General features: G+C 43.7%; 1 protein-coding gene across 6 annotated transcripts in view; it reads right to left on the reverse strand.

Annotated features, from left to right (window-relative positions):
• cebpg (CCAAT enhancer binding protein gamma) overlaps nt 1-11,240 on the reverse strand; it is a 95,220-nt gene extending 83,980 nt beyond the window's left edge. For 3 of the 6 annotated variants that reach the window (XM_072280004.1, XM_072280007.1, XM_072280005.1), the window contains exon 1: nt 11,139-11,202. The gene's annotated coding sequence lies outside the window, so the exon portion shown is untranslated. Of the gene's footprint in view, nt 1-11,138 lie in introns of all 6 variants that reach the window. The other 3 variants (XM_072280008.1, XM_072280006.1, XM_072280003.1) reach the window with 3 other exon arrangements.
• Nucleotides 11,241-12,037: the final 797 nt, after the last annotated feature.

The raw sequence follows: 12,037 nt of genomic DNA on the forward strand, positions 1-12,037 counted from the left end.
TGGCCGTTTTTTTTTAAATCGTAATTTAAGTTACTAATAATATTAATACTAACAATACACTGTAGTGTATGGTGTTTATACCTTGGACTTCCAACAGCAGGTCCTGGCCTCCTGAACCATGCTAAACTGTCATATTAAACAAATGCATTTCTCTACTCCATTTAACATGGAAAATGTCACAAGATAGCTGAATGATCAAAATTCTGAGCAGATGTCAATGGAGGAATTAAGAGGCATTAGAAGTTTGATCAGATACACTTTAACAAGTTTTTCCACGGAAAAGGTTGACAGGCATAGAATTCTCCAACTTGGGGTCTTGGCGGGTAAAGGCAGAGTCACCAATGACAGAAACAAAGGGAGTGGCACACACAGGCAGCCAGCATACTTCTCACAGGTAAGAAGCCATCATCATTTCTGCCTTCCCAACAGCACCGTGGCAACACCTTAACTACATGAATGGCCACAGTTTACAATGGCAGCTCATCCAGCTCTGAGGGCAAGAAATGGTGTCTTTGTCAGAAATACTCACATTCTGGAATATGAATAAACAAACACCAGCAGGAAGAGCTGCGTACAGGAGTGAGATAGATCATCTACTTGAGTGGTGTTTCAGCAATGACTTTCCACTCAACCTCAACACTACCAATTGTGAACTTTAGGAATGAGGAGTCAAGAGAACATAAGCCAATCCTCATCGAGGGTTAGCAGTGGAAAGGGTGAGCAGTCTCAAGTTCCTGTGTGTCAACATCACTGAAGACCTATCCTGGACCAGACATATTGCTGCAATTGCAATAAAGGCACGATAGTGGCTATTTCATCAGGGGTTCTAGATTTGGCATGTCACCCAAGGTTCACACAAAATTTCTTCAGACATACATACTACAGAGAGCATTCTAACTGTCTGGTATGGAAGGGTCACTGCACAGAATTGGAAAAAGTTGCAGAAAGTTGTAGACTCAGCCAGCTCCACGATAGGATCTAATCTCCCAGTATCTAGGACCCCTTCAAAAGATGAAACCTCAAAAAGGCAGCATCCACCATTTAGGACCCCCATCACCCAGGACCTGCCCTCTGCTGACTGCTACCATCAGCAGGAGATACAGGAGCTGGAAGACACACTCTTAACATTTCAGAAACAGCTGCTTCTGTTCGATCAGATTTCTAAATGGACAAAGAACCCGGTACTTTTTGCACTACTTATTTCTTTAATATATATAATGAGCCAGGACCCCACATTTGGGCCACCGGTACCATCTGGGGGAATAATTCTTACAAGTGATTTTTGGCAAGGTATACACCCCTAGTGCTAGAAAATACGTGATAGCATTGCAGCGGTGGTAGCTTTCTGTGAGGGGGACTGGGAGTTGCACCTCCATGCTGCTTTGCCTGTAAGATGAATTATGGCAGATACTTGTCCCCTTACTTTGCTCAGATAATGAATCTCCCAGAGAAGAATCCTTCTGTGTATGAGGCCAATTCTCAGTGCAGCTGTCAAGTAACAACCCCTTTGGGCAGATCCCTCTGGACCAGGCTATTGAAGCCACAGTGAACAAAGACACACAGACTCCTGGAGGCACATCATGGTTCAGCCTGAACGCTGGAGCTATCAAGCATTACTGCATAACAGCTGAGCACCACAGTGCATTCCTGGGACAGTTAAGGGAGATGGTGCAAGGCAACAAATCAGAGCTTTGTCATGCGGAGCTACAGCGGCCAAGAGTCCAGAAAGATGAGGAAGCAGTTTCAGCAGTGGTTAGCCTCATACATGAATGGGTCAACCCATTTGCAGAGAAGCGGGACCTCATTAGCATCTCTACGGCAAAGGCAGCTCCCAAGGACATTGCCTCCGACCTGATGAAGGCATATGAGATTGGTGAGCAATGCTATGCAACCTTCAAGGATGACAGATTAGAGGAAGACCCACCAGCAAAGAAATTCCATGACCCAATGAAAACCAACAAGCTGAAAACATTCAGTGATACGTGTAAGAAGAGAGAAGTGATATCAAGTGGAAGGGCAATCATCTTGAAAGCAGACATGTCTTTGTTTGGATGCATCACAGTGATGGCACAAGGGCACAGTCTACGTATGGAGGATATCCTTTCTCATCCCCTTGGACCATTGCCCTGGGCTCTGTCCACACCAGAAGGATTGCTGAGAAAGACAAATAAAGCTACTTTAGCCACAACCTTGCAGAAAAATGTAGCAGTAGAAGAGCAACTCCCAGGAAACTCTGCTACAGTGGTTGATGGAATGAACTTGGTTCAAAGAGTGAAAGGTGATCAAGTTACTTTCAGAGATGTTGCCACAACAATTCTGGGTATGGCTCTGAGGGAAGGCAGTCAGAGTAGCAGAACAGATGTTGTGTTCGACACTTACAAGGAGAACTCTATCAAGAACAGTGAAAGATCTCTACTGGGTGAAGACACTGGTCATGAGTTGCAAGGTATCACAGGCACACAGATGGTGAGGCAGTGGAAGAGCTTCCTGACCAAAGTCAGTAACAAAAATATTCTCATTAGCTTCATAGTCCATGAATGGAGGAAGGCGGAGTACAGAGCAAAGCTACAGGAGAAGATTCTGTACGCAACTGCGAATGACAAATGTTACAGAATCACATCTCAGGACAGTGAGGAGGTGTCAGCTCTTCAGTGTCAACAAGAAGAAGCAGATGGCCACCTACTTCTCCACGCTGCCCATGCCACAAGAGAGGGATACCAATCTGTAGTGATCTGCTCAGAAGATACAGATGTCTTTATCAAAAAAAACAACAGGAATTCTGCAGATGCTGGAAATTCAAGCAACACACATCAAAGTTGCTGGCGAACGCAGCAGGCCAAGCAGCATCTGTAGGAAGAGGTGCAGTCGACGTTTCAGGCCGAGACCCTTCGTCAGGACTAACAGGAAGAGGTGCAGTCGACGTTTCAGGCCGAGATCCTTCGTCAGGACTAACGGACTAGTCCTGACGAAGGGTCTCGGCCTGAAACGTCGACTGCACCTCTTCCTATAGATGCTGCTTGGCCTGCTGCGTTCACCAGCAACTTTGAGATGTCTTTATCATGTCTTTAGCATTTTGTGACAAGTTTGAGCCCCATTGTTCCAGAAGTGTGGCACCAGAACCCGTACAAGGCTTGTAGACATCAGGAAGATTGCTGTCACTGCTCTCATTAGGTTGCATGCATATACAGGATGTGACACGGTAAGCGATTTTGCAGCCAAAGGAAGACAAGTGCCCTAAAACTTCTCACCAGCAACAGGGAAACTCAGGACACATTCTTAAGATTTGGGTCAGGAATGGGACCTCTCCCCAGAACTGATGGACAAACTGGTGGCATTTACATGTCTCCTGTATGCCCCAAAAGCATCAACCACCAAGGTCAATGAGCTCAGGTATCACCTTTTCTGCGCCAAAAAGTGTGAAATCAAAAGTCATCAACTCCCACCATGGAAGGACTGCTTAACAGAACATGCACAGCGAGCCAACTACCAGGCTGGTATATGGAGATGTTATTTGGAGAAGGACCCACAAGTGCCAAGCCCTGTTGGCAGAGGATGGAAGATGGAGAGAGAAGAGGAAGCTGAACAGTTGGTGTGCACTGGATGGAAGGCCAGCCAGCACCCGATACCACCCTAGATCTCCTGGCTGTAAATGTCCAAAAAAATGTTCACTCCCAAGATGTATGTGTATTGCAAATGGCCTCAGGTGTACTGACATGTGTAGACTGGCAGACTGAGAACCAGGCATCCACCTCAGAGAGCATGGAAAGTTCAGATGAAGATGTGGAAGACGTGGAAGACTTGGAAAATTATTATGATTATTAATAGGTTTTGAAAGTATGGAAAGCAGTCTTTGATTCAATATATTCATTTGACAACCAAATGGGGCCTAGGTTATGGCCGTGTGGAACCCCACATTTGAATTATTGTACTGTAATTCTATATGCTATGACAAAAGTTTAAGATTGTTTTGATTTGATACAACAATATGGAAAATATCATGACATTGATAAAACTCCAGAAATCTCTCCAAATGAGGTTTTTTACCTTTTGGGGGTGGGGTAACATTTTCTGCTGTACTGATGTATATATGGAATATATGGAAAACATACAAAAAGCGATTACTTATTTGAAGTAATAAAGCTACCACTGGTGCAATGCTATCACGTATTTTCTAACTCTAGAGATGTATACCTTGCCAAAAATCACTATGAGAATTATTCCCCTCGGATGGTACCAACCAACCCTAGTGGCTCACGGACTAATTGTAATTTATAGCTTTTATTACTGTGTATTGCAAAGTACTGCTGCTGCAAAACAACAAATTTTACGATATATGCCTGTGATTATATGTCTGAGCATTCTGATTCTGAGAAGGCACAATGGACGTCAAGTGATGAAGAAAAAAAAGACGAAGCATTTGACAGGTTTTGATCACCGATAATAGTAGAATCCTGTGAGAAAAATAGGGAATGAAGAAACGCACTTGTAAAGCAAATCAGGACATAAAATATCATTGGTAGATGAAATGCATGTGAATCCCAAGATATCCTATATGAAGAGGAAGAGAGTAACCAGGAAAACACTAGCAGGCTTAGCAACTCCAGGGGGGAATCAGTGCATGGGGCTAGAGGACGTGGATAATATCCTGAATGAATACTTCTCACCTATATTCACTGCAGAGGACAAGATATGGGAAGAATTTAGAGCAAGGGACATGATGTTCTAGCTACAGCATGATAGCATCAGGAAAGAGGAGGTGTTCAATAACTAGATGTATTCCCTAGAGCCAAATGAGATGCATGCTAACATGCTATGGGGGGGCATGACAACTGCTACAATAAAGTACTGGATGACCGGAGGACAGTGAATGTTGATCCTTTATTCAGTAAGGGCAGCAGGCATAAACTATAGACCAGTGAGTCTAACATTAGTGGCAGGGAAACAACAGGGGAAATGATTTATCTTCACTCGTAAAAGTAGAGCTTGATCAGGGATAGAGAACAGGATGTTTTTCACAGAAATCCTTCCCAATAAATTTGATAGAACTTTTTAAGGAGGTAATTAAACATATTAACAAGGGGGAGCGTATTACATGAGGTCTGCATGGATTTTAGTAAGGTCTTTGATTAGGTCACACATGGTGGACTGATCCAGAAGGTTAGAGCCCAAAGCCATTGATCTAAAGCACATCTTAGAAGGAAAGGTTGAGCAAGCTTGTGAGCAAAGGATGATGAGAACTGACTTGACAGAGGTATACAAGATGATAAGAAGCATTCATACAGAACCAGCACCTTTATTACCAGGGCAGAAATGGCTGATGTGAGAGGCTCTAATTTTACGGTGATTGGAGGAAATTACACGGGGTTGCCAGAGATCATTTGTTTTTTAAAAAACACAGAATGCTGGCTGCTGAGACATGCTTCCAGAGTCAGTAGTTGAGATTAGGGACACTTAACTCTTAGATAAGTACATGGAGGAAAGTAAAATGGGGGTGGGGGGGGAGGGGCTATGCAGGAAGGAAGGACTAAATTGACGTTGGAGTAGATTAAGAGATTTGCACAACATTGTGAGCCGAACAGCCTGTAAAATGTTCCAAACCTAGCTTAGTAATAGCAGGAAGAGGATGGTGGAGAGTGTTGCTTTTTAGATTTTAATTCTGTGACCAATCGTGTACAGCAAGATTGGTGCTGATAATAATTGATATCAGTAATAAGATTAATAACTTGATACAAATGCATAAAGCATGGTAAGTAAATTCACATCAGTGGTGGTGTAGGTGTGAGGAAGGTGGTTTAAGGCAACAATATGATATAGATCAGCTGAAAAGCTGGGCAGAACAATGACACAAGAAATAGGAGCAGGAGGACATCTGGCCTGTTGAGCCTGCTCCACTATTCAATAAGATCATGGCTGATTTGGCCATGGATTCATCTCCATCTACCTGCCTTTCCCCCATAACCCTTAATTCCCCTACTATGCAAAAATCTTGTCTTAAATATATTTACTGAGGTAGCCTCCTCTGCTTCATTGGGCAAAGAATTCCACAGATTCACCACTCTCTAGGAAAAGCAGTTCCTCCTCATCTCTATTCTAAAATCTACTTCCAGAATCTTGAAGCTATGTCCTCTAATTCTAGTCTCACCTATCAGTGGAAACAACTTTCCTGCCTCGATCTCATCTATCCCTTTCATAATTTTAAATGTTTCTATAAGTTCTCTTTTCATTCTTCTGAACTCCAGCAAGTACAGTCCCTGGCAACTCAATCTCTCCTCATAATCTAACCCCCTAAACTCTAGAATTAACCTGGTGAACTTCCTCTGCACCATCTCCAAAGGCTGTACAGTACACAGTACACAGAGAGGCTCCAATGAATTTAAACTAGATACAAGGGGGGAGGGGAACCAGAGCGTAGGAACAGATGTAGGGGAGAAGGAAGAAAAAGAAAATAGTAAAGTTGTTTGCACCATTAGTGATAAACGTAGAGTAAGAGGTGGAAAATTTCTTTAACGCATTTATATTAATGCTAGGAGCATTATAAGAAAGGTGGATGAGCATAAAGCATGGATTGATACCTGGAAATATGATGTGGTAGCTATTAGTGAAACATGGTTACAGGAGGGGTGTGATTGGCAACTAAATATTCCTGGATTTAATTGCTTCAGGTGTGATAGAATTGGAGGGACAAGAGGGGGAGGTGTTGCATTGCTTGTCAAAGAAAATATTACAGCGGTGCTCTGGCAGGATAGGTTAGAGGGCTTGTCTAGGGAGGCTATTTGGGTGGAATTGAGGAATGGGAAAGGTGCAGTAACACTTATGGAGGTGTATTATAGACCTCCAAATGGGGAGCAAGAATTGGAGGAGCAAATTTGTAAAGAGAGAGCAGATATTTGTAGTAAGCACAAGGTTGTGATTGTGGGACATAATTTTCCACGCATAGACTGGGAAGCCCATACTGTAAAAGGGCTGGATGGTTTGGAGTTTGTAAAATGTGTGCAGGATAAGTTTTTGCAGTAATACATAGAGGTACCAACGAGAGAAGGGGCAGTGTTGGATCTCCTGTAAGGAAATGAGATAGGTCAGGTGACGGAGGTTTGTGTTGGGGAGCACTTCATGTCACAATGCCATTAGTTTCAACATAATTATGGAGAAGGATAGGTCTGGACCCAGGGTTGAGATTTTTGATTGGAGAAAGGCTAACTTTGAGGAGATGCGAAAGGATTGAGAAGGAGTGGATTGGGACAATTTGTTTTATGGGAAAGAATGTAATACAGAAATGGAGGTCATTTAAAGGTGAAATTTTGAGGGTACAGAATTTTTATGTTCCTGTTGGGTGAAAAGAAAGGTTAAAAGTCTGAGAGAGCCATGGTTTTCAAGGGATATTGGAAACTTGGTTCGGAAAAAGAGAGATATCTGCAATAAATATAGGCAGCATGAAGTAAATGAGGTGCTTGAGGAATATAAAGAATGTAAAAAGAATATTAAGGAAGAAATTAGAAAAGCTAAAAGAAGATATGAGGTTGCTTTGGCAAGAAAGGTGAAAATAAATCCCAAGGGTTTCTACAGTTATATTAATAGCAAAAAGATAGTGAGGGATAAAATTGGTCCCTTAGAGAATCAGAGTGGACAGCTATGTGTGGAGCCAAAAGAGATGGGGGAGATTCTGAACAATTTCTTTTCTTCGGTATTCACTAAGGAGAAGGATATTGAATTGTGTAAGATAAGGGAAACAGGTAGGGAAGTTATGGAAACTATGATGATTAAAGAAGAGGAAGTACTGGAGCTTTTAAGGAATATAAAAGTGGATAAGTCTCCGGGTCCTGACAGGATATTCCCTAAGACCTTGAGGGAAGTTAGTGTGGAAATAGCAGGGGCTCTGACAGAAATATTTCAAATGTCATTAGAAATGGGGATGGTGCCGGAGGGCTGGCGTATTGCTCATGTTGTTCCATTGTTTAAAAAGGGTTCCAAGAGTAAACCTAGCGACTATCGGCCTGTCAGTTTGACATCAGTGGTGGGTAAATTGATGGAAAGTATTCTTAGAGATAGTATATATAATTATCTGGATAGACAGCGTCTAATTAGGAACAGTCAATATGGATTTGTGCGTGGAAGACCATGTTCAACAAATCTCATTGAATTTTTTGAAGAGGTTACTAGGAAAGTTGACGAGGGTAAAGCGGTGGATGTTGTCTATATGGACTTCAGTAAGGCCCTTGACAAGGTTCCACACGGAAGGTTAGTTAGGAAGGTTCAATAACTAGGTATTAATATTGAAGTTGTAAAATGGATTCAGCAGTGGCTGGATGGGAGACGCCAGAGAGTAGTGGTGGATAACTGTTTGTCAGATTGGAGGCCGGTGACTAGTGGTGTGCCTCAGGGATCTGTACTGGGTCCAATGTTGTTTATCATAAACATTAATGATCTGGATGATGGGGTGGTAAATTGGATGATTAAGTATGCAGATGATACTAAGATAGGTGGAGTTGTGGATAATGAAGTAGGTTTTCAAAGCTTGCAGAGAGATTTAGGCCAGTTAGAAGAGTGGGCTGAATGATGGCAGATGGAGTTTAATGCTGATAAATGTGGGGTGCTACATTTTGGTAGGACTAATCAAAATAGGACATACATGGTAAATGGTAGGGCATTGAAGAATGCAGTAGAACAGAGGGATCTAGGAATAATGGTGCATATTTCCCTGAAGGTGGGATCTCATGTGGATAGGGTGGTGAAGAAAGCTTTTGGTATGCTGGCCTTTATTAACCAGAGCATTGAGTATAGGAGTTGGGATGTAATTTTGAAATTAAATAAGGCATTGGTGAGGCCAAATTTGGAGTATTGTGTACAGTTTTGGTCTCCAAATTATAGGAAAGATGTCAACAAAACAGAGAGAGTACAGAGAAGATTTACTAGAATGTTACCTGGGTTTCATCACCTGAGTTACAGAGAAAGGCTGAACAAGTTGGGTCTTTATTCTTTGGAGTGTAGAAGGTTGAGGGGGTACTTGATAGAGGTATTTAAAATTATGAGGGGGACAGATAGAGTTGACATGGATAGGCTTTTTCCATTGAGAGTGGGGGAGATTCAAACAAGAGGACATGAGTTGAGAGTTAAAGGGCAAAAGTTTAGGGGTAACATGAGGGGGAACTTCTTTACTCAGACAGTGGTAGCTGTGTGGAACGAGCTTCCAGCAGAAGTGGTTGAGGCAGGTTCGATGTTGTCGTTTGAAGTTAAATTGGACAGCAAATGGACAGGAAAGGAATGGAGGGTTATGGGCTGAGTGCTGGTTGGTGGGACTAGGTGAGAGTAAAGAGTTCAGCATGGACTAGAAGGGTCAAGATGGCCTGTTTCCGTGCTATAATTGTTATATGGTTATAGTATATCCTTCAAGTAAGGAGATCAGAACTGCATGCACTACTCCGGATGCGGTCAACAGTACCCTGTACAATTACAGCATAACGTCCTTGCTCTTAAATCCAATCCCTCTAGCAACAAAGGCCCACATCCCATTTGCCTTCTTGATAGTCTGCTGCACCTGTAAACCAACCTTTTGTGATTCATGCACAAGCCTCCCAAATCCCTCTGCACAGCAGCATGCTGCAATTTCTTATCATTTAAATAATAATCTCTTTCATTTTTTAGGTTGAGTGAACCCGGCCGTTTCTCCTTGGAGCAACAGAGGATTAGAGGTGACCTGATAGAGGTGTACAAGATAATGAGAGGCATTGATCATGTGGCTAGTCAGAGGCTTTTTCCCAGGGCTGAAATGGCTAGCACGAGAGGGCATGGTTTTAAGATGCTTGGAAGTAGGTATAGAGGAGATGTCAGGGGTAGGTTTTTTTACGCAGAGAGTGGTGAGTGCATGGAATGGGCTGCCAATGGTGGCAGTGGAGGCGGAAACGATAGGGTCTTTTAAGAGACTCCTGGATGGCTACATGGAGCTTAGAAAAATAGAGGGCTACGGGTAAAGCCTAGCTAGTTCTAAGGTAGGAACATGTTCAGCACAGCTTTGTGGGCCAAAGGGCCTGTATTGTGCTGTATGTTTTCTCTGTTTCTATGTTTCTTCCAAAGTGGATGACCTTGCATTTACCAACATTGTACCCTATTGGCCAGACCCTTGCCCAAATGGAACTTAATCCTGAGAAATGTGAGACATGGCATTTTGGGTAGGCAACAAAGGTGAGATAGGATCTGCTTAAGTGTGCTCAATGCTGGGGAGGGCTTTACCTCTGATGGAGCATAAAACTCTATTGGGATGGATGGTAAATCTTTTGCCCACAATGGAGGTGTCAAAGAGGGCAGTTTTCTGTTGAGGTGGAGGAGATTAAAGTATGTTTTTCCCATAGCGGTTGGAGTCTGGAATTGCTGTCAGAGGAAATAGTAGAATCAGATACAGTACTATCATTGGATTTAAGAGACATTAAGATACACTGATGTAGAAGAAAATAGTGGAAAATGAGATTAGGTGCAGGTAAGTACACGGGCGTTGTGAACGTGGAGGGCTGAAGGATCGGTTTCTGTGTTTATATCACAATGTGACCGCATTGTTATTTGTTCAGAGGTACTAACAATCCGGCGGCTAACTTCGGGATATCCAGACAAAGGTAACTCCTGGGTGGGTAGGTGGATAGAGAAGCGGGTGGACAGGTGGGGTGGGAGAAGGGGTCGGGACTACGCAGGGGAGGTGAAACTGTGGGTGTGCAGAGCAGTCCCGCCAGCACCTAAACCCCTCTCCCTACAGCCCACACACCCCGATCCAGCGTTAGACTCCACTCTCCGGACAGGTGAGCGGGCCGCTGGCGTCTGGCGTCTGGCGTCAGTCCACGGCTGCCTGTCCCAAACAGCACGGGAAAACCTGTAGATGCCGGAATCTCGGCCTGAGACTGTTTATTCATTTCCACAGAAACTGAGTCTCCAGCGTTATCTGTGTGTTGCCTTTCTTCCCTTAACTCCAGGCACATAATCCTTCTCCCGGATTTGAAACCACTTTCGGAGCGGCTCTCGTTAAAACGGGCCACTAAGAATAGGCCTACGCCGGGCCCAGTCACCGCGCTCTCTCCAACACATCAAGCCCAGCGTCACTCTCTCGCCCAAATCGCTCCCTTCTCCCCCAGGCCTCTACCAGGCTGTCTCCCACCTACCTGCCACTAGGCCTCGGCTTCCCTCGGGTTTTATTTTTGTTTTTTATACCTCAGCCCTTACCTCGACGGATTGAAAGACCACAAGCACCGCCTCTCTAGCAAAAGTGACCAATCACATCTAGCTATTTGTTGTATGACGTAATCATCAACATGATTGCCAACCAGGTTAGCTAATGACTTTTCGCGATTGCAGAATCGCCCACCCATTCCCAATGATTGACGAGTAAATAGACGAATCACTAACGTAATTAGGGAAGGTTATTCACCAATTGACGACATGTCTCCCGACAGGCCGGACTTATTTCTAATTGACACTGTAGGTATCCAATCATCATTTGGATTTGCTCAGAGAGAAACTCTGGATTGGTGGATGCTGCCGTTAGTCAGGAGGTAAGTACCTTCCCGCGAAGAGACTTGCCTTGGTGACTCAAACCAGGTCCACTTCCCAGCAATCCTCATCGCACGGCAAGATCCCACGAACAACATGAAGCGGGAAATATCGGACAGCTTTGATTCCATCTAAAATAGGGACTTTGCAAATGTGCCAAGTAGCAGGAGGCCTGACGATTGAAATGAATACGGAAAATGTCACATATTTAACGTTTCAGGTTGGAAACAGTAGGTAAGAGCTGACAACTACAAACTCGACAAAGGTGAACTAAGAGGTTGAGGAAAAAGGCAAGACAGAACATAAGAATGGAAAGAAACCTTAAAGGAGAGTGGCCAGGGGAGAAATGAGGGCCCCTTACAGGGTCTCAGTATAGGCTTTGACCTGAAACATTGACAATTCCTCTCCTCTCACACATCATTGGTGACCTTAAGGCATAGGAGCAGAATTAGGCCATTCAGCCCACTGACTCCGTTCCACAAATCTCCTGCCTTCTCCCCACAATCTTTGA

The sequence above is a fragment of the Mobula birostris genome, chromosome 15 (assembly GCF_030028105.1).
Source record: "Mobula birostris isolate sMobBir1 chromosome 15, sMobBir1.hap1, whole genome shotgun sequence".
Taxonomy (NCBI): Eukaryota; Metazoa; Chordata; class Chondrichthyes; order Myliobatiformes; family Myliobatidae; genus Mobula; species Mobula birostris.